The 23,266-nt window shown below is 47.6% G+C and overlaps 1 protein-coding gene across 6 annotated transcripts in view; it reads right to left on the reverse strand.

Annotated features, from left to right (window-relative positions):
* LOC144511305 (Y+L amino acid transporter 2-like) overlaps positions 1-9,384 on the reverse strand; it is a 106,116-nt gene extending 96,732 nt beyond the window's left edge. For 3 of the 6 annotated variants that reach the window (XR_013500792.1, XR_013500791.1, XM_078241548.1), the window contains exon 1: positions 5,803-5,935. The gene's annotated coding sequence lies outside the window, so the exon portion shown is untranslated. Of the gene's footprint in view, positions 1-5,802; positions 5,936-6,478; positions 6,822-9,365 lie in introns of those variants that run through there. The other 3 variants (XM_078241575.1, XM_078241556.1, XM_078241565.1) reach the window with 3 other exon arrangements.
* Positions 9,385-23,266: the final 13,882 nt, after the last annotated feature.

Genomic DNA, 23,266 nt, shown 5'->3' on the forward strand with positions numbered 1-23,266 from the left:
TTTCCTGCAATCATTGCGTCATCAACACACAGTGCCACCATAAACTATGTAAGGAATGTACGCACAAAACGTGTTCAAACCTACATCTAAATGTGCACTGGTTTCATCAAAGATTTGCCTGCATGCATTCTTCATTACATAAAGATTTTATTGAAGGAATGTGTAAATGTGCACTTACAAAAGTCTCATAAACTTTGAATGTATTTCTTCAGAACCCAATTTTTAAAAAAAGGAATATTTAGAACTCAATTCTGAATTAATAAGATAAGGAGCATAGCTCCAGACTAGAGAAATCCTAATTCAGGACGAGGAGGAAACATTCTCTCAGAAGACTTCAGGTCACCTGAATGGATTTCCAGTTATGATGGTGAATACAGAAGCTCTGAAATTGAAAAGCACCTCAAGACGTCACTCAAATGTGGGCAACCTTATTCTTCTCTGGAGGGGCCAAATAGCTTTCCTATTCCATTATCTACCCAAAGACTTTGCACATTGAAGGATCCAGTTAGATTTGAAGCTTTGTTCATTAGATAGATCACAAACCTTGGAAACAGATCACATGCACTATTTTGAGATGAAGGGCGGGGTTTTCCGGCTGCGCCCACCCCAAAACCGGAAAATCCCACCCGAGGTCAACGGACCTTTGTATGGGAAAACTCTCCCCCGAAGAGTTTATTAGTGTCACAAGTAGGCTTACATTAACACTGCAATGAAATTACTGTGAAAATCTCCTGGTCACCACACTCCGGCACGTGTTCGGATGCACTGAGGAAGAATTTAGCATGGCCAATGTATCTAACTAACACGTCTTTTCAGACTGTGGGAGGAAACCGGAGCACTTGGAGGAAACCCACGCAGAAACGGGGAGAACATGCAGACTCCGCACAGACCCAAGCCAGGAATCGAACCCGGGTCCATGGTGCTGTGAGGCAGCAGTGCTAACCATTGTGCAAGAGTGATCCTGACTTAACCAACAGACGCTGAAAGATGCCCTCATAAGAACAGGATATGGCGCTCGACTCATCGATCAACAGTTCCGACGTGCCACAGCGAAAAACTGCACCGACCTCCTCAGAAGACAAACACGGGACACGGTGGACAGAGTACCCTTCATCGTCCAGTACTTCCCCTGAGCGGAGAAGCTACGGCATCTCCTCCGGAGCCTTCAACATGTCATTGATGAAGACGAACATCTCGCCAAGGCCATCCCCACACCCCCACTTCTTGCCTTCAAACAACCACACAACCTCAAACAGACCATTGTCCGCAGCAAACTACCCAGCCTTCAGGAGAACAGTGACCACGACACCACACAACCCTGCCACAGCAACCTCTGCAAGACGTGCCGAATCATCAACACGGATGCCATCATCTCACGTGAGAACACCATCTAACAGGTACACGGTACCTACTCTTGCAACTCGGCCAACATTGTCTACCTGATACGCTGCAGGAAAGGATGTCCCGAGGCACGGTACATTGGGGAAACCATGCAGACACTACGACAACGGATGAATGAACACCGCTCGACAATCACCAGGCAAGACTGTTCTCTTCCTGTGGGGGAGCACTTCAGCAGTCACGGGCATTCAGCCTTGGATCTTCAGGTAAGCGTTCTCCAAGGCTGCCTTTACGACACACGACAGCGCAGAGTTGCTGAGCAGAAACTGATAGCCAAGTTCCGCACACATGAGGACGGCCTAAACCGGGATGTTGGATTTATGTCACATCATCAGTAACCCCCACAGCTTGCCTCCTGGGCTTGTAGAATCTCACTAGCTGTTCTGTCTGGAGACAATACACATTTCTTTAACCTGTGTTTAATGTTCCCTCCACCCACATTGTCTGTACTTTTAAGACCTGGCTGGCTGTAGGATTCGCATTCTAATCAGTATTCTGCAACTTGATTTTGTCTGTTTGCACTTTTTGAGAGCACATTTCCACTCCATCTGACGAAGGAGCAGTGCTCCGAAAGCTTATGGTATTTGCTACCAAATAAATCTGTTGGACTTTAACCTGGTGTTGTGAGACTTCTTACCATGTTAACCAACAGAACCATACAAAAAAAAGTTTTTTCTGCATTCATCTATTTTTTTTCATTGGTGGGCTTTCTACATTCGCCAACATAACTGGGACTGCACTTCAAAAGTAATTTGTCGGCTATAAAGCAGTTTGAGACATCCTGAGGAAGTTATGAAGTATTTAGAAATCCCAGCTCTCTTTATTTTTCCTTGGTTTTAACATGGATTTTATCCTCCATTCATCAGAACAATCAGTACCTGATTCGCTCCCTTTAATAAATAGGATAACTTAGGTTAGGTTATATTTGGTTATGGGCCTGTTGTCAATCCTTCATAGAATTCTCAGAGAAAGTGAGGATTTCCTTCTATTTAGTGTCTCTAAAAGGCATGGAATCTGACCTCATTCAGATAATGAGGACATTTTCCTGTTCTCATAGATGAACCATGTATTCTAAAAATCAAGAACTATGAGCCCCGTTTCTCAGTCAAGGTATACCAGAGAACAATTATTCCTTTGTTCTGTGTATTCAGAAAGCTGAAAGGCGTTAATGCAAAGGAACTGTTCACTTTGACCTGTGTCACCATCCCATAGGGAGAATAATGCTCACTATCCTCTGCCCAATTACGCACTTTAATAACAGAGCCAGAAAAATACTTGAATTCCCATTCAACAGTCCTTATAAACCGTGTAAATAAAAAGTGACAGCAGTTACTCTGTCCAAAGTTTTATTCAAAATGCAGATCCCATTGTGATAAATGCAGTTCCATACAGTGGTTAGCACTGGTGCTTCACAGCACCAGGGATACGGGTTCAATTGGGTGACTGTCTGTGTGGAGTCTGCACATTCTCCCCGTGTCTGCGTGGGTTCCCTCTGGGTGCTCCGATTTCCTTCCATAGTCTGAAAGACGTGCTAGTTAGGTGCATTGGCCATGCTAAATTCTCCCTCAGTGTACCCGAACAGGTCGCCAGAATGTGGCGACTAGGGGATTTTCACAGTAACTTCATTGCAATGTTAATGTAAGCCTACTTGTGACACTAATAAATAAACTTTAAAGGCACCACTATTGGAAGGACAGTCATGAAGTGATATTGAGCAGTCACAAAGTGACATTGGGTGAATCTGGCATCACCATAGTTAGGTTGGCTTTAAAATGTGGAAATTGCTCTTTTCTTGAGAGCATAAGTCAGAAATAAAACTAATTTGAATGGCAAATATTTGGAAATGAAGATCGTTTAAGTAATATATATTTGTATTGCGTGTATTAGAAATGAGGCTTAAGTTTAACCTTAATTTGTGTTTCTGTATGTGTGCTAACAAGGAGTTAAAATTTCAGTTAGCTTCAAATTAAACACAAGTGCCTACAAGTCTATAGTTAAGTTTCACTTTAAACGTTGCCTGCATTGTAACTGAGATAAATTGCAATCGACGTAAAAGCAATAACATGCTTTATTTTAAAAATAGCTGTTGTTTAGCAACCAGAGACCTACACTGAAAAGCAGAAGCATTTGAGTTCAGTCTGGAACCAGGTAACTGAAAAACAAGAAGCTTTCCACAAAGGTTTCAATACAGACAAGACAATACAGAGATGCCGAAAGCAAATCCCAGAAGCTAAAGAAAATAAAGTTCCACTAACCGGGGAATGAAAATAGGAATCCCAGAAGTGGTTGAATCCCTGCATGTGGACCCTTGGTGGAGGCATCCAAGAGAAAGCCTTTTGTGGGAGAAGATTTTAAAGTGTGTTTTTCAAGAGTGGGGGTTGGAAACCTTTGTGTGAAAGCAGAGTTCTAGTGAGCCCAGTTAGCTTACAGTATCTGGAAAAATTTGATGAGAAATCTGGCATCTGTCATTTGGTTTCAGGGTGTGGTGTGCCTGACCACATTCCACCCATTGGTTTATATGGACTGTGTATTTACTGCAAACACATGATATATTTTGTAACTTGTGTAATTCTTATAATCTGTTTTTCTGTAATGTTTTATTATTTTGTTAAAAGTTAATTGGCAGTCCTGTAACTGCTCATCTACGTCTCTAAACAAAGAAACAAACCTTACAATCTATTGTGCCAAGGTCCACTCTGGGACCTGACTCTCATAAAAACTAGAAGCAGGAGTAGGCCATTTGGTCCTTCAAGCGTGCTCCGCCATTCATTTTGATCATTGAATTCAATATCCTGATCCCTTCTTCCTCCCCCCCATCCCTTGATCCCTTGAGCCCCAAGAGCTATATCTAATTTCCTCTTGAAATCAAGGCAACATTTTAGCCTCAACTATATTCTGTGGTAGTGAATTCCACACATTCACCGCCCTCTGGGTGAAGAAATTTCTCCTCATCACAGTTTTAAAAGGTTTACCCCTTATCCTCAAACAATGAACCCTAATTCTGGACTCCCCCACCTTTGGGAGCATTCTTTCTGAATCTACCCTAACTGTTCGAATTTTATAAGTTTCGATGCACTAATCAGCATAAGATTGTGTCTGAAAGCTTGCTGAAAAAAACAGGCACGATTCTCTCCCATTTTCATGCTCAGTCGGCATTTAGAATTTTTTTTAGTAAGATTGCCCCCATAAAATTACCGTCAACTGCAATATCACCTCCAAGTCACACACCATCCCAAAGTGAAAATATAGTAACAATGGTGTCATCCTTGCTGGGTCAGGGTCCTTACAACTCAATACCATTTGGGGAGTACCCTCGCCACAAGGGAAGTGGTCTTGTGGTGGAGGGGGTAGTGTCACTACCTCTGAGCCAAGAGCTCTGGGTTCCAGTTTCACAGTAAGAAGTCTAACAACATCAGGTTAAAGTCCAACAGGTTTATTTGGTAGCAAAAGCCACTAGCTTGGCTTTTGCTACCAAATAAACCTGTTGGACTTTAACCTAGTGTTGTTAGACTTCTTACTGTGTTTACCCCAGTCCAACGCCGGCATCTCCACATCATGACTTCCAGTTTCACCCCAGGACTTGATGGCCAAGGAAGGTGCATTCATAACACAACAGGCCAAACAGATTGAGTATCACATGTAAAATCCCTGTCAACAGCAAAGGGTGCCTGATGCTTGATGTGGAGTGCCCCTCAAGCTATAAGCCTCTGCAGCAGGCTAGCAACCTGTTCCAGGAAAGAGCAGCTCAAGCAGATGAAAGTCTGCCTTGTGCACCATTAGGGTGCAGGAAAGGAACAATCACCACAAGGACTGCAGGACTCTGAAAGAATAACCAACAATCACTGTCCAAATAAAGGTGTGGACTGGCAGCATCATCCTCACCCCAAGAACAAGTTTTTTTTTAAATAAGTCAGTTAAGCCCTCTTCATTATGTTCCTACAGAAAGGAAGCAAGCAATGGCACACACACAATTAATGCTCCTATTTGTTCATTTCATATTATGGCTTCAATTATTTTCAATTCTGTAGAAATATTAAATTATAGATACAAGCCTCACATAGGTACTATTAGACATATGTGCCCAACAGGTCCAGCAAAGAACCAGGAACAGTTTTGTGCAACATCAGTATGTTTTTGTGATGTTGGCCAAGACAAAAATATTGGACCAAGGGGAGCTTGATCACGGCTTAAATTCAAAATACATAGACTGTGTTACTCAAATTATGACAGAATAAAAAACAAATCACAGAACTTCAAGCACACGTGGAAAGTCTAAATACACCAGCGTGTTCGCCTTCAACGACAAAATTACAATGACATCAAAAGCTGGCCAAAAGAAGTGGCCAAAGCAATCCCTCCAAAAATCAAACTGAAAATTCGGAACAATGAAGCCAGCTGTACCTTTCAGTACTCGAATCTCTCTGCCCCTCTCAGCCCGCCCGCCAGCCAGCCACCAGCACACGTTGTAATCTGAAAACCTGCTACTTCTGGGCGCAAACTTATATAGACCCGTGGGTTTTCTTGGCAGTTCCTGGTTCTGGCTTCAGATCACGGAACTTAAGAGGTGGTTTGAACCAATCGCGCACGCGCGCATCAAATTAGCCTTATATCTGGAGCCGGCGTAAATAAGACAACACAGAACCATTTCAACCGGTCTAGTCTCATTTACTCGCCCATGCCAAGCATTGCGACATGCGAGAGAATGCACGCTCGCTCGAGTCAGGAAGAAAGAGGGTTGCATCAGTCTGTACCGGTGCTTTAAAGGCAGTCTGTGGTGTTAGTTTATATCTGAAGAAACAATAATACGACAGCAATTTGCCACAACAAGTTGCCACATTAAATGCACGCGTCTGTTTCTGTTTAGAGATTGGGCAGGGGGATGGGAAGGGAAATAAAAAGCATTGGGCAAGTTGAAGAGAAGCAGGGGGGATGGATGCAGCAGCGGAAGCAGACACAGGCCTGCCTCTGAGACAATGCGGGCTGACACCACGTTCCAATTTAGATTGTGGAGACATTGTCAGAAATGACACGGCGTTCCAGTCTGGCTGCGGATTCTTCCCCCATCCTCAACACTCACCTCCTCACAAAAGCCAAGCTACACCCAAAGCGGCAGCAAAGCCCAACTGCGGGCTGGACGCGGCGACATGAGCCAAATCTAAAAATACACTCCAATCCCGGGCACCACGGCTTCTCCTCTCTCTCTCTCTCTCTCTTTCTTTCACTCGGAACCAGCGTGCCAGAGGAGCTGCGAGATGTCCTTTACATCATTACATCTTTCCCCAAACCCTCATTCGTGTACACGTTCTCCCTCCATCGCTGAGCCAAGGATCCGCGGGGGGTCTATAATTCCAGTAAAGGTCAAAACAAAAAAGGCAGGCAGCAATCCTTAAAGGCACAAACAAAATCCATCGAGCTGCCTCGCTTGGATTTCGAAATAAGATACTTGCAACATGACGGTTGGCCCTTGCACAACCAGATTGCGCTGGCAATATCCGAATGTTACAATATGGTCAATACACTAATAAATGCCCGCTTACGGAGACCGCAAGTACTTCCTGCCGGTACTGTATGGCTAGTTTGAATGAGGACTGCTATCTAGTTACTTTTACTTCCCCACATACTTTGTGCAAGTTTTTCTTTGTAGGAGAAAAGCTATTCTTTTGAACTCCAATTTTAACTTTGGTTCATCAAGATGTCAACGTAACTAGAAAAGACACAGTGAGTTAACTTTAAAAAAATGGAGCCCAACTGCCCCCATTAAGCCACGTTCATTGGGGACTGTAGGGAAACATGCTACCAGAAGCATCAGGCATACCTAAACACCAGTGCCAGCCTGGTGAAGTTGCAACACAGGGCCACATGCTTGCAAGCACCATGGTATAGAGAGAGCTTAGTGATCCTACAACCAATGGATCAGACCACATTCTGCCACATTCAGTCACAGTGGGCAATTAAACAACTAAAGTGAAGATGAGGATCCATGACACCCCCATCTTTAATGCTGAGACATCAGCGCAAACAAAAGAACAGTACAGCACAGGAACAGGCCCTTCAGCCTACCAAGCCTGCACCAACACATGTGCCTTTCATTACTAAAGACCTTTGCATGGTCCATATCCCTCTGTTCCCTGCCTATTCATGTATCTGTCAAGATGTCTCTTAAATATTGCCATTTTATTTGCTCCAGCAGCTTCTCTGGCAGCACATTCCAAGCACTTGTGACCTGTGTGAAACATTTGCCCCTCACATCTCCTTTAAACTCCCCTCCCCCCACCTTACCTTAAACCTATGTCCCCTAGTAATTGACATTTCTACCCTGGGAAAAAGACTCTGACTATCCATTCTATCCATGTCTTTCAGAATTTTGTAAACTTCTATCAGATCACTCCGACATTGAAGTAAAAACAAACCAAGTTTGTCCAATCTCTCCTCATAGCTAATACTCTCCAAACCAGGTAACATTCTGGTAAAACTTTTCTGTGCCCTCTCCAAAGCCTCCACATTCTCTAGTGGTGTGGTGTTCAGAACTGTACACAGTATTCCAAATGTTGCCTAACTAAAGTTGTATACGGCTGCAACATGACTTGCCAATTTTTATACTCTATGCTCTGACCAATGAAGGCAAGCATGCCATGTGCCTCTTGACCACCTTACCCACTTGTGTTGCCACTTTCAGGGAACTGTGCATCTGTACGCCTAGATCCCTCGGTATATTAATGCTACTCAGGTTCTGTTATTTACTGTATACTTCCCTCCTGCATTAGACCTTCCAAAATGCATCATCTTGCATTTATCTGGATTATTCCATCTGCCATTTCTCCGCCCAAGTCTCCAGCCTATCTATATCCTGCTGTATCCTCTGGCAATCCTCCTCGCTATCCACAACTCCCCCAATCTTTGTGTCATCCACGAACTTACTAATCAGACTATCCAATTCTCCTCCAAATTATTTATATATATTACAAACAACAGGTCAGCACTGATTCCTGCAGAACACCAATGGTCATAGATCTCCAGTCAGAAAGTCATCTTTCCACCACAACTCTCTGTCTTCTATGACCAAGCCAGTACTGTAACCATCTTACCAGCTCACCACGGATCCCATGTGACTTCACCATCAGCCTGCCATGAGAGACTTTGTCAAAACTCTTGCTAAAGTCCAAGTCCATTCATCGTCCTGCCCTCATCAATCGCCTTTGTCACTTCCTCAAAAAACTCAATCAAGTTTGTGAGATACGATCTCCCCCGCCAAGCTATGCTGCCTATCACTATTAAGTCCATATTTTTCCAAATATGAGTAAATCCTCTCCCTGTCCTTTACACACATAATTAAGTGGTCTATGTCTGGATAGAGCAAGACCTGGACAAAATCTAGGTTTAGGTTAATAAGTGGCAAATAACATTCTCACTGAAGACATGCCAGGCAATGACTATCTTCAACAAGATTGTGCCTAACCATTTCCTTTAGCATTACCATTTTCTAATCCTCCATAATCAACCTCCTGGGGAAGAGGGGAGATGGGGGGTGTCGGTGGTAAGTGGTCATCATTGACCAGAAACCAATCTAGACAGGCCACGTAAAAATGTAGTTCAGACCCTAGGAATTCTGTGCTGAATAGCTTACCTCCTCATTCCCCAAAGTCTTTCCACCATCTACAAGGCATAATTCAGGAGTGTGATGGAGTTCTCTCCACTTACTTAATGAGTGCAGCTCCAACAACAATCACAAAGTTTCAATCCATCCAGAACATTTTCCGCCTGGCATTTAGCACCCATCCACCACCTTAAACAGTAATTCCCTTCACGTCCATCACAGCGTTTGCAGTGTGCATCATCCACATGATGCACTGCAACAACTCAGCAAGATTTCTTCAATAGCACCTCTCAAACTCACCACCTCCACCCTTAGAATGACAACAGAGGCTAGCACATGGGAACCTCCAAGTGCCCTTCAAGTCACACACCATTCTAAGAAGTAGATAGTAATTCCTTCATCGTGGCTGGGTTAAAATCCTGTAACTTAGCAACTAACAATACTGTGGGAGTATCTTTGCAGTAAGAAGTCTCACAACACCAGGTTAAAGTCCAACAGATTTATTTGGTAGCAAATACCATAAGCTTTCGGAGCACTGCTCCTTCGTCAGATGGAGTGGAAATGTGATGATGATGATGATGATGATAGATACCCTACAGTGCAGAAAGAGGCCCTTCGACCACCGATTGTGGTCGGTGCAGTCGAGTCTGCACCGACCACAATCCCACCCAGGCCCTATCCCCATATCCCACCCACTAATCCCTCTAACCTAGACATCTCAGGACTCGAAGGGGCAATTTTAGCATGGCCAATCAACCTAACCTGCACATCTTTGGACGGTGGGAGGAAACCGGAGCACCCGGAGGAAACCCACGCAGACACGAGGAGAATGTGCAAACTCCACACAGACAGTGACCCAAGCCAGGAATCAAACCCAGGTCCCTGGAGCTGTGAAGCAGCAGTGCTAACCACTGTGCTACCATGCCGCCCTCAAACAGTTTGTGCTCTCAAACAGTGCACAGACACAGAAATCAAGTTACAGAATACTAATTAGAATGCAAATCTCGAGCCAGGTCTTAAAGGTACAGACAATGTGGGTGGAGGGAGCATTCAACACAGGTTAAAGAGATGTGTATTGTCTCCAGACAGAACAGCTAGTGAGATTCTGCAAGACCAGGGGCAAGCTGTGGGGGTTACTGATAATGTGACATAAATCCAACATCCCGGTTTAGGCCGTCCTCATGTGTGCGGAACTTGGCTATCAGTTTCTGCTCAGCAACTCTGCGCTGTCGTGTGTCGTGAAGGCCGCCTTGGAGAACGCTTACCTGAAGATCCAAGGCTGAATGCCCGTGACTGCTGAAGTGCTCCCCCACAGGAAGAGAACAGTCTTGCCTGGTGATTGTCGAGCGGTGTTCATTCATCCGTTGTCGTAGCGTCTGCATGGTTTCCCCAATGTACCACGCCTCGGGACATCCTTTCCTGCAGCGTATCAGGTAGACAACATTGGCAGAGTTGCAAGAGTAGGTACCGTGTACCTGTTAGATGGTGTTCTCACGTGAGATGATGGCATCCGTGTCGATGGTCCGGCACGTCTTGCAGAGGTTGCTGTGGCAGGGTTGCGTGGTGTCGTGGTCACTGTTCTCCTGAAGGCTGGGTAGTTTGCTGCGGACAATGGTCTGTTTGAGGTTGCGTGGTTGTTTGAAGGCAAGAAGTGGGGGTGTGGGGATGGCCTTGGCGAGATGTTCGTCTTCATCAATGACATGTTGAAGGCTCCGGAGGAGATGCCGTAGCTTCTCTGCTCCGGGGAAGTACTGGACGACGAAGGGTACTCTGTCCACCGTGTCCCGTGTTTGTCTTCTGAGGAGGTCGGTGCGGTTTTTCGCTGTGGCGCGTCGGAACTGTTGATCGATGCGTCGAGCGCCATATCCTGTTCTTATGAGGGCATCTTTCAGCGTCTGGAGGAGTCTGTTGCGATCCTCCTCATCCGAGCAGATCCTGTGTATTCGGAGGGCTTGTCCGTAGGGGATGGCTTCTTTTACGTGTTTAGGGTGGAAACTGGAGAAGTGGAGCATCATGAGGTTATCCGTGGGCTTGCGGTACAGTGAGGTGCTGAGGTGACCGTCCTTAATGGAGATGCGTGTGTCCAAGAATGCAACCGATTCCGGAGAGTAGTCCATGGTGAGTCTGATGGTGGGATGGAACTTGTTGATGTCATCATATAGTTGTTTCAGTGATTGCTCACCATGACTCCAAAGGAAGAAAATGTCATCGATGTATCTAGTGTATAGCATCGGTTGAAGGTCCTGTGCAGTGAAGAAGTCTTGTTCGAACCTGTGCATGAAGATGTTGGCATATTGAGGTGCGAATTTGGTCCCCATGGCTGTTCCGTGTGACTGGATGAAGAACTGGTTGTTGAAGGTGAAGATATTGTGGTCCAGGATGAAGCGGATGAGTTGTAAAATTGCATCTGGAAACTGGCAGTTGACGGCATTGAGTACTGAGGCCGTTGCAGCAATGCCATCATCGTGGGGGATGCTGGTGTAGAGTGCCGAGACATCATTGTGACAAGGAGTGCTCCTGGTTCAACTGCTCCATGTGTCGCGACAAAAGCTGGGGGTTCTTTGTACAATGGGTTTCAAGATGCCCTCGACATAGCCAGAGAGGTTCTCGCACAGGGTTCCATTTCCTGAAACGATGGGACGGCCGGGTGTGTTTGCCTTGTGTATGTTTGGGAGGCAGTAGAGATCTCCAACGCGTGGAGTACGTGGGATGAGAGCACGGAGGGTGTTTTGAAGGTTCGGATCAAAGGTTTTGATCAGAGTGTTGAGTTGACGGGTGTGTTCTTTGGTCGGATCTGTGGGTAACTATCTGTGGTGTTCCTCGTTGTTCAGTTGGCGGTACACTTTGCCACATACTACAGCCCATCAAAAAGATGACTCACCACCAATTAAATGTATTGGGTTCCTGAAACACTGACAACAAGGACTAATATCAAAGTGTCGTTTATTTACTTGCTTAGCAGCTACTTCATGCTTGTGCTCTGTCAGTGCTGCTCCCACATTCCTTCCACATCAGCTCTTTTGTAGCCACATCATCACATTCTCAGTGACTATTCAGTCTACCTCTTCCCCCTTTAATTGGAGCACCCAGAGGCATGAGATGTGACAGTATGCACCACTGGAAACTATGTACAGAACATTTTCCAAAATAAAGTTAAACAGGCAAACAATGCTATTATTTTCTATTTACATATACAAGGAGGCACAAATAAAACTGTTGCAATGGTGCATAGCTCAAGGTGTCACCTTTCCCCCCACTCCACCTTTTCATTAGAGAAAGATGAGATTCAAAAGCCAATTTTAGAATAGGTGGTAATAACATCCTGGAATCTCATGTTTGGTTTGCTGAGCATGTGCTTATGCCAACCGGAGGTGCTGTAGTCTTTTTCAGGCTGGTATCATCTGTGTGGACAACCTGGAGTGTTCCATCAGTATGGAATGCAGGGCTCAGTGCTTTGGCCTCTGAAGGAGTCGACACGTCCACTGGTGAAGAGGTCTGTGCCACACATGATGGGAATGCTGTGGCATTTGTTGGTGCTGGTTCCAATATCTATAGAAGGTGGCAGTGGTCGCATACATGGTGGGCACCTTCTGAGGCTACCGCACAACTGTTCAGTTGAGGGCCATGGCTGTGTACCACCGCCAACTGGTCGTGGCCACATGTGGTCTGAATCCTGCCAATAGAATCAGGAATTAGAGGGCCAAGTCTTTGGGCATCTCGATTTTGCTTCTCAATCTGCATTTCATGAGGGCATCATTCACATTGGTTTCAAGTTTAGGCTGCAGCAGAGCCTTAGCAGGAGGAATCGTGGTCCTGGTATGCCTGGAAAAGAGTAATTGTGCTGATGAGGGCAGGCCCTATTGTGGTAGATTTCGCAGGCTGAGGATTGCAGCACTAGTCTGTGCGATTCTGTGCACAGTTCTTTGGAAGATGCTTGGCTGAGCGAACCGCTCGTTCCACCAGACTGGTTAACTGTTGATATAGGAGGCTGCTTGCGATATGCTCGAAGTCCCATGTGTACAAGGTTATGAAATTCAATGGAGGCGTATTGGTAAGCGTTATCTGTCCCGAGTCTCTGTGGTATGCTGTATGTGGTGAAGTGTCTCTTGAGCTTGATGATGACTGTGATTGGCAGGTGGTCAAATTCAAACTGCCCAGAATACGAACAACTAAGACTAAATGCTGTTTACCATTCCATTCAAAAGTATCAGCCTTCTGTGAATGTCTATGGCAGGTCCAGGACCTCATGTAAATGCAACAGTTCTTTCACTTGACGTGGCTTGAGTGCATTGCAGAATAGACATGTGGAAACTTCCCTTCCCATGTTTGCATACATGGAGGGCTGGTGCAGTGATGCCTTAGCCCTGTATCTGGTTGCTTCCAACCTGAAGTGCCCCTGGTGAAGGTGTCGGGTATAATACCTCTGGAGGGCGGTAGGGATGACAAATAGCTGGTCACGCATAATTAGCCCATTCTGTATGGTTAATTCATCACTGAAGAACGTGCAGAACTCATGGGAAAGCTCTCTTGAGGAGACTGGCCAGACCCTTATGGTGTTATGCAGTTGCATGTGATGTCCACCTGTAAGGCATCTTTGAGTTCCTGAATTTGACGAGAGGACATAACCTCTATTTTCATGATGTCTGAGTCTTCCTCATGATCTGCCTAGCCTGTAGTGGGTAAGAAGGCTCTGCAGAGGGCATCAGCCAAGTACAGCTCCATAACACGTTTGTAGACGACGCTGAGATTGTAACATTGTAGCTTTAGCTTTCGGAGAGGGTTCTTTAAGAGAATTATGAATGGCTGATGACCAGTTTCAACAGTTGCAGGACGACCATGAAGTTTCTAACAGGCAAAGACCAGAGCGAGGATTTGCTTTTCGATCTGTGCATAATGAATTTCAGTGTCCGTGAGGGCCCTTGAAGCAAAGGCCATTCTGGATGCAGACTGCCAAGTCCGTGCGAGGAGGCGTCTGCCGATACAAGTACGGGTGCTCAACCATCAAAATATTGTAGCACTGGTGGGGTTGCGGGTGCCTGTTTGGGCAGGATTTTACAGCCTTGTTCGTTCTGAAACCGTAAAATACCACCCGAGGTCAACGGACCTTTCTATTGTCTGCCCCATGACAGGCGGGGCGGTATAATTCCAGCCTTTGAGTCTGTTGAAGATCGTTGTGTGGTGCTTTTGCCAGCACCATTCAACGTCCTGGTGGAGAAGTTGACAAACAGATCCAGTGACCTCACTATAACATGGGATAAACCTAGAAAGATAACTTGTTATTCCATGAAAGCGCTGCAGGGCATGCTTGTCCACAGGAATGGCCATCTGTCGTATAACCATTGTCTTGTCTGTATTGAGCTTTACACGATTGACTGTGAGTAGATGACCCATGTAAGGAATCTGGTTGACCCTGAATCTGCATTTTGCAGCATTAAACTTCAGCTGTAACTTCCTGATTTTGTTAAGGACGGGATGAAGACATGTATCATGTTCTTGCACAGTACGATCCCAAAGCAGGATGTCATCAACAATGATTTCACAAGGTTGGCCTACAAAGAGTTGCTCCATGCACCACTGGAAAACCTCACTGCCAGTGGAGATCCCATAGGGCACACAAAGAAAACAATATCTACCTGTCAGAGACATGAATGTGGTTAGTTTCAAGGATTCTTCAGATCTGCCAGAACCCACATTTATCATGAATGCCTTGTCATTTGGCATGTATGCTATCACCCATTCCACTGTCTTCATTGGGTGCTGAGGTCTAAGTAGTGCCTTATTTAAAGGAACTGGGTCAATGTATATCCCGACTGCGCTGTTTTTCTTTACTGTGGCCACCACTGCTATAACCCAGTCTGTGGCCTCGATATTAGGGGTTACGACACCTCGTGCTGTTTAGCTGGTAAAGCTCAGTAACTACTTTCTGCTTCATGGCTACTGGTACTCTTCTTGAAGCATAGACTGCTGGTGGTACCAAATCATTTAGTCTCATGTTGTATACTACTGGTAGCTTACCAGTGATGACACAGTTGACTCGGACTTTCAACTGCAGTTTATCATTTTTGTTCTATTGAGATCATAATCCAGATTTTGAGTTGTGGAAATCTCCCAAAAAGATTCATGGGAAAGCTGGAGTAATTCACGCTGTTTGTTTCAGTGGGACTTCAGACGAGATTTTCCCACACTCTGTGCAATGCAGAGGCCACCAGTGCAAATACCATTAAATTTCAAGGGGCGGGACCTATTCCAGCCCGGGAGGCTGAAACCAGCAGGCCTCTGCGCATGCACAGTGGCCCCGACTGTCAGCCTCCCGTTTGCTGGCCAGCTCGATCACTGGCCAGCCCCGTGACTCCCACAGTGCTGCCCCCCAACATGCCCACGGCCCAATCGTGCCCCCCCAACCATTCTCAGGACAGCCTCGACACCCTCCATCCCGATCTCCTGCCACCCCCCCATCCCGCACAATGCCAATCCCTCCCAGAAGGCAGACTGACCACCTCTGGGGCCCACCCACATATGCCCCACCCCATATGACCACCCTAGGCTCTGCCCCCAAGACCCCACCCCTTGGCACTGCCCAATGCCTTATGGGCTGTGCCAAGGAGCTTCTGGGGCATGGGCACTTTGCCACTTAGGCAGTGCCAGGGGACACAGGCTGGCACTGCCAGGGTGCCCATGCCCAGGGGGCACCTCCCCCCCTCACTGCCTGACACCCTGGGGCTCCGATTGCCCCCATATCACACCAGCGGAGTCGTGCCGCTAGCTCCCAAAAGTGGGGAGCTACTGTAAACCCCACTGGAGTGAACCGCTCTGGCAGGGAGGGGGAAAGAGGCTAGCAGGCCCAGAGAATTCAGTCCTGGGCCGGCTGATTACATTTAAACCCGGCACTGGGAGATCCGATCGTGGTGGGAATACATGCGCAAATCCAGCGCATCACCCGCCGCGAGACTGTCCAACCCCGCTGCGCTAGAAAATCAGTGCAATAGGGTGGCAGAACCACCCCTAGTGTTTTTTATTGTGACACGAATGCATTCTAAAGGAGCAGAGAGGCATTTGCCACTGTTGTGAAGTTGGCTACAGTAGTTGTAGATTGGTGATTGTAAAATGCTAGGAAAAGCATTGCATGGTCCCTTTAAAAGGTGGTGAAAATGCAAGTATATAAGGAGCCTCAAACTGCAACATTTGTATCAAAAGGCCAAGCAGCGGTTTTACCATGACAACAGGCTTTTGAATTTTTTGAATTCAGCCAATCAATTTGAATCAGGCACTTAGATACCAAGAACCTATTAAATTTAAATCTGATGGTTTTGACAACCTAGGATCAATCTGATTATGGGAAATATTGATATGTCATCACAAGTATAAAAGAAGGAGGACAATGGGACAGGTGGAGGGTATAATGGACAGGGGAGTAGGTTGTTCCCTCCCCCAATACGTCCCTTTCTGGAGGCTTCTGGACATCTCTCTTTCGTGTGGCTTGGCTTCCCTGGAGTTGTAGTGTCCTGTTGCCTGCGGGGCACAAGTGCAAGTCTGGGAGCATCAGTGCAGCGTTTGTCAGAGCCTTTCTTTGGTTGGAGATTTTTTAAAGTAAAGTTAAAGTTTATTTATTAGTCACAAGTAAGGCTGCAATGAAGTACACTGCAATGAAGTTACTGTGAAATTCCCCTCGTCGCCACACTCTGGTGCCTGTTCGGGTCAATGCATCTAAACAGCACATCTTTCAGAGTGTGGCAGGAAACTGGAGCACCCGGAGGAAACCCACATAAACACGGGGAAAATGTGCAAACTCCACACAGACAGTGACCCAAGCCGGGAATCGAACCCGGGTCCCTGGCGCTGTGAGGCAGCAGTGCTAACCACTGTGCCAACATGCCACTCCAGATTAGGTTGGTTCGAGGAAAAGTTTGCTTCATCCAAGTGGTCCTACATGGAGACTTCCAGTCTGTGCATCTTCTGGGTTTGGGCTCCCCTGGGGGCTGTATCCTGTTCCTTTTGAGGTTATGCTGTTCTGTTCTTTGTATCCCTCCTGTGAAAGTTTATGCGGAAAAATGTCTGGCATCTATTAGATAATCCTGATGCTCCTCTCTCTTTGGAGCATCCTTTCTTTATCCACAAAGGTGGGGTGTTGAAATCGACTCTGATTTGTTATAGTTAATCCCAGAAGATTTCCCTTCCTTGTAGGGCGGAGGAGGATCGTATCTCTCCGTGAGATACTCTGTGGATGGGTATCTTGACGGTTCTTCTTCTCCTTGTCAGTAGGGTATAGTTTCAATCCTTCGGTGGTGGGGAGCCTGATTGATGCCTGTGACATGGCTGAAGAGAAGAACATAGAACATAGAACATTACAGCGCAGTACAGGCCCTTCGGCCCTCGATGTTGTGCCAACCTGTGAAACCAATCTAAAGCCCATCTAACATACACTATTCCAATATCATCCATATGTTTATCCAATGACCATTTAAATGCCCTTAATGTTGGCGAATCCATTACTGTTGCAGGCAGGGCATTCCACGCCCTTACTACTCTCTGAGTAAAGAACCTACCTCTGACATCTGTCCTATATCTATCACCCCTCAATTTAAAGCTATGTCCCCTTGTGCTAGCCATCACCATCCGAGAAAAAGGCTGTCACTGTCCACCCTATCTAATCCTCTGATCATCTGGTATGCCTCTATTAAGTCACCTCTTAACCTTCTTTTCTCGAATGAAAACACCCTCAAGTCCCTCAGCAATTCCTCATAAGACCTTCCCACCATACCAGGCAACATCCTGGTAAATCTCCTCTGCACCCTTTCCAATGCTTCCACATCCTTCCTATAATGCGGCGACCAGAACTGTATGCAATATTCCAAGTGCGGCCGCACCAGAGTTTTGTACAGCTGCAACATGACCTCCTGGCTCCAAAACTCAATCCCTCTACCAATAAAAGCTAACACACCGTACGCCTTCTTAACAACCCTATCAACCTGGGTGCCAACTTTCAGGGATCTATGCACATGGACACCGAGATCTCTCTGCTCATCCACACTACCAAGTATCTTACCATTAGCCCAGTACTCTGTATTCCTGTTACTCCTTCCAAAGTGAATCACCTCACACTTTTCCGCATTAAACTCCATTTGCCACCTCTCAGCCCAGCTCTGCAGCTTATCTATGTCCCTCTGTAACCTGCAACATCCTTCCGCACTGTCCACAACTCCACCGACTTTAGTGTCATCTGCAAATTTACTAACCCATCCTTCTACGCCCTCATCCAGGTCATTTATCAAAATGACAAACAGCAGTGGCCCCAAAACAGATCCTTGTGGTACACCACTAGTAACTGAACTCCAGGATGAACATTTCCCATCAACCACCACCCTCTGTCTTCTTACAGCTAGCCAATTTCTGATCCAAACCGCTAAATCACCCTCAATCCCATGTGTCCGTATCTTCTGCAGTAGCTTACCATGGGGAACCTTATCAAACGCTTTACTGAAATTCATATACACCACATCAACTGCTTTACCCTTATCTACCTCTTTGGTCACCTTCTCAAAGAACTCAATCAGGTTTGTGACGCACGACCTACCCTTCACAAAACCGTGTTGACTATCCCTAATCAAATTATTCCTTTCTAGATGATTATAAATCCTATCTCTTATAATTCTTTCCAAAACTTTGCCCACAACAGAAGTAAGGCTCACTGGTCTATAATTACCAGGGTTGTCTCTACTCCCCTTCTTGAACAAAGGGGACAACATTTGCTATCCTCCAGTCTTCTGGCACTATTCCTGTAGACAATGACGACATAAAGATCAAAGCCAAAGGCTCTGTAATCTCCTCCCTAGCCTCCCAGAGAATCCTAGGATAAATCCCAACCGGCTCAGGGGACTTATCTATTTTCGCACTTTCCAGAATTGCTAACACCTCCTCCTTATGAACCTCAATCCCATCTAGTCTAATAGCCTGTATGATGCGCGATATAACACACGAGAGGCTGGATGTACTCAGGAAATAAAGGCTTTTATTGCCAACAATAACAGAGCTACTATATACAGTATACGATCCCAGACTAAAGGGTCACCAGGCAGAGCAGTGACCTTTATACCTCTCCCAGGAGGCGGAGCCAACTGGGGTGTACCATAACAACTATATTAACAGGTAGAACAGCCCAACCCTAACCCCAACAGTAACATATCTACAGACTCATAGTACTGGCCAGACCATGGCTCAGCACTACCTGGTGGGAACCAACAATGGTTCACCACATTCACCCCTCCTTTGAAAGCAAAGGCCGGCGGGGTACAAAACACAGAACAATTGTTCATCTGTCTATAAGTTCAAACGGTCTGGGGGACCGCACCGTCGCTGTGACCTCCTCAACACCGGCGATGACACCGGTTCAGGCAATCGCGGTGACGTTCTCTCCAAGGCGGTGTCCAGCGACTCCTCCAGTGCCTCACGGGCCGGTAGACCCCGAGGTGGTGACAATCCGCTGAACTCGGGCACGCCTTGAAGTGGCGACCATCTCCTGGACTCAGGCAAGCTGTACATGGGAGTAAGAGGGTTAAGTGGTGGTCCCGATACTGCCCGCGCCGTGTCAGGAGGGGAAATAATGGTTGGGGGGTCCCTAACAGGAGGTGTGGGAGCGACAGGGGTTTCCAAGCCCCCTGCTGGCGCCAGATCTCGAATCGAGACCGTGTCCTCTCGCCCGTCAGGATATGCCACGTAGGCATACTGAGGGTTGGCGTGGAGGAGATGGACCTGTTCAACCAAAGGGTCGGACTTGCGGGTCCTAACATGCCGCCGCAGGAGGACAGGTCCTGAGTACGTCAACCAAGACGCTAATGAGGTCCCAGAGGAAGACTTCCTAGGGAATGAAAACATTCTCTCATGAGGAGTAGCGTTGGTTGCCGTACACAGGAGTGAGCGTATGGAGTGGAGCGCATCAGGGAGTACCTCTTGCCAACGGGAGACTGGAAGACCTTTAGACCTCAACGCCAGTAAGACAGCCTTCCAGACTGTAGCATTCTCTCGTTCGACCTGTCTGTTACCCCTTGGGTTGTAGCTCGTGGTTCTACTAGAGGCAATCCCATATGAGAGCAGGTATTGCCTCAAGTCATCACTCATGAACGACGAGCCCCTATCGCTGTGGATATAACAGGGGTAACCGAACAGGGTGAAAAGATCACGAAATGCCTTGATAACCGTGGCAGCGGTCATATCAGAACAGGGAATGACAAAAAGGGAATCATGAGTACTCATCAACCACATTGAGGAAGTACACATTCCGATCTGTCGAGGGAAGGGGGCCCTTAAAGTCCACACTCAGTCTTTCGAAGGGACGAGTGGCCTTAATGAGGTGTGCCCTGTCAGGTCGGTAGAAGTGCGGTTTGCATTCCGCGCATACCCAGCAGCTTCTGGTTATGGACCTGACATCCTCCACCGAGTAGGGCCTTTATGAAGTGGAAGAGCCGAGTGACCCCCGGATGGCAGAGGTCATTGTGGAGAGCCTGCAATCAATTCTCCTGCATACTAGCGCATGTTCCACACGACAGGGCATCCGAGGGCTCGTTGAGCTTCCCTGGACGGTACATGATATCATAATTGTAGGTGGAGAGTTCGATTCTCCACCTCAAGATTTTATCATTCTTGATCTTACCCCGTAACGTGTTGTTGAACATGAACGCCACGGACCGCTGGTCCGTGAGTAGAGTGAACCGTTTTCCCGCCAAGTAATGGCGCCAATGCCAAACGGCCTCCACAATGGCCTGGGCCTCCTTTTCCACTGCCGAATGTCGAATTTCAGGGCCTTGGAGGGTGCGAGAGAAAAAGGCGACGGGCCTGCCCGCCTGGTTAAGTGTGGCGGCCAGGGCGAAATCAGATGCATCACTCTCCACCTGGAAGGGGATGGACTCATCGACAGCGTGCATCGTGGCTTTCGCAATGTCGGCTTTTATTCTTGCAAAGGCTAAGCGAGCCTCTGTTGTTAGGGGAAAGGAGGTAGACTTGATGAGCGGACGGGCTTTGTCCGCGTAATTGGGAACCCACTGTGCATAGTATGAGAAGAAGCCTAAACATCTTCTCAGTGCTTTGATGCTAGTGGGCAGGGGAAGTTCGAGGAGAGGACACATACGGTCTGGATCAGGGCCAAGGACCCCGTTTTCCACCACGTATCCGAGGATAGCTAGGCGGCGCGTGCGAAATACACACTTCTCCCTGTTGTAGGTCAGATTCAGGCGAGATGCAGTGCGTAAGAATCTAAGAAGGTTGGCATCATGGTCCTGCTGGTCATGGCCGCAGATGGTGACGTTATCCAGGTACGGGAAGGTAGCCCGCAGCCCGTTCTGGTCCACCATTCGGTCCATAGCATGCTGGAAGACCGAGACCCCATTCGTGACACTAAAAGGAACCCTTACAAAATGGTACAGGCGACCATCCGCCTCAAAGGCCGTGTATTGTCGGTCCTCTGGGCGAATGGGGAGCTGGTGATAAGCAGATTTTAAGTCGATGGTGGAGAACACCCGGTACTGCGCAATCTGGTTGACCATGTCAGATATGCGCGGGAGGGGATACGCATCCAGCTGCGTGTATCTATTAATGGTCTGACTATAGTCTATGACCATCCGGGGTTTGTTCCCATTCTTAACCACCACGACTTGCGCTCTACAAGGACTAGCGCTAGGTTGGATGATCCCTTCCTTGAGGAGCCGCTGAACTTCAGATCGAATGAAGATCCGATCCTCAGCGCTGTAACGCCTGCTCTTTGTTGCGATGGGCTTGCAGCCTGGCACGAGATTCTGGAATAGGGAGGGTGTGGCAATCCTAAGCGTTGAGAGACTACATGTGGAGCGTGTTGGGCAATTTAGAGGCTGCGGGTCTCCCACTGAAAGCGGAGGGAGTGGCCCATCGTACTGCAGGGTTACACTCTTCAGGTGGACCATAATATCTAGTCCCAGGAGTATTGGTGCACAAAGGTGTGGTAACACAAGGAGCCTGAAGCTCTTGTAAACCGTGCCCTGCACCGTCAGATTGACCACGCAGCTCCCTAGCACGGTGACAGACCGGGACCTTGACACCATCGAAATTGTCTGCTTGACAGTCTGAATCTGGAGACCACACCGCTTCACGGTGTCCGGGTGAATGAAGCTCTCCGTGCTCCCGCTGTCAAACAAACAATAAATCGGGCGTCTGTTTACCTGTATGTCCATCATGGACTTGTCGAGTCTGTGAGGCTTGGCCTGGTCCAGGATGATCGACGCCATCGTTGGTTCGTGGGTGCAACTGCAGGCAGCTGAGATGGTTGATGACGACCCCTGCTGGTCATTCGCGGTCGGTGCTGACCAAAATGGCTGCCCCCATAGGTCGCACGTGGACGATGGCGCCAAAACCTGCGGCCCCTGCAGGTCGCACGTGTCTTGCGACTCCGTCATTCGGAATGGCGACGTCCTGGAATCGCATGTGGTAGAAGACCTTGAAGACGCAGAAGACAAGGAGGCCGGCTCCGGGGAGTCACACGCCGCACTGCTGTTCTTGGATGGAGGTTTCGACCGGCATACTTTGGAATAATGCCCCTTCTTGCCGCAGGCGGAGCACAACAGCGCTTTAGCTGGACATCGCTGCCGAGGGTGTTTCACACCCCCCCCCCCACAGAAGTAACACCGCGGGCCACCTGGAGCTGCTGCCGTCGTCAGGTCCGAGGCTGGGAACGCGATCGCGCAGTTTTTCGGTCCCACTGAATGAAGTGGAGTCTGCGACTGCCCCTGCCACACTGTCTCCACGCGGTCGTCGGGGTACATCGCCAGACTTTTGGAGGCCGTTTCTAGAGCGTCAGCTAACTCTATGGTTTTAGTGAGATCGAGGTTACCTTGCTCCAACAGCCGAAGGCGGATGTACGACGAGCCGATTCCCGCCACGAACGCATCTCGAGCTAGGTCGCTCATGTACTGGTCTGCCGACACTGACTTGCAGTTGCAGGCTCTGGCTAGCTGCTGAAGCTCGCACGCGTACTGTTTTGTCGTTTCGCCGGGCTGCCACCGTCGAGTTGCTAGAAGGTATCGAGCATGGATCTCATTCGGCGGTTTGTTGTATCGCTTTTTGAGAAGTTCGAGGGCCCCTTTGTAGTCGGTGGCCCCACGGATCGCTAAGTATACAGCGTCGCTTACCCTCGCGTGGAGGACCCGGAGTCTGTCGGCGTCGTCGGTGACCGCTGTGGAGACGTCGAGGTAATCTTGGAAACACTTCAACCAGTGGTCGAAAGTGTTCGATGCTCCCGCCGCATGTGGGTCC

This window comes from Mustelus asterias, chromosome 2 (genome assembly GCF_964213995.1).
Source record: "Mustelus asterias chromosome 2, sMusAst1.hap1.1, whole genome shotgun sequence".
Taxonomy (NCBI): domain Eukaryota; kingdom Metazoa; phylum Chordata; class Chondrichthyes; order Carcharhiniformes; family Triakidae; genus Mustelus; species Mustelus asterias.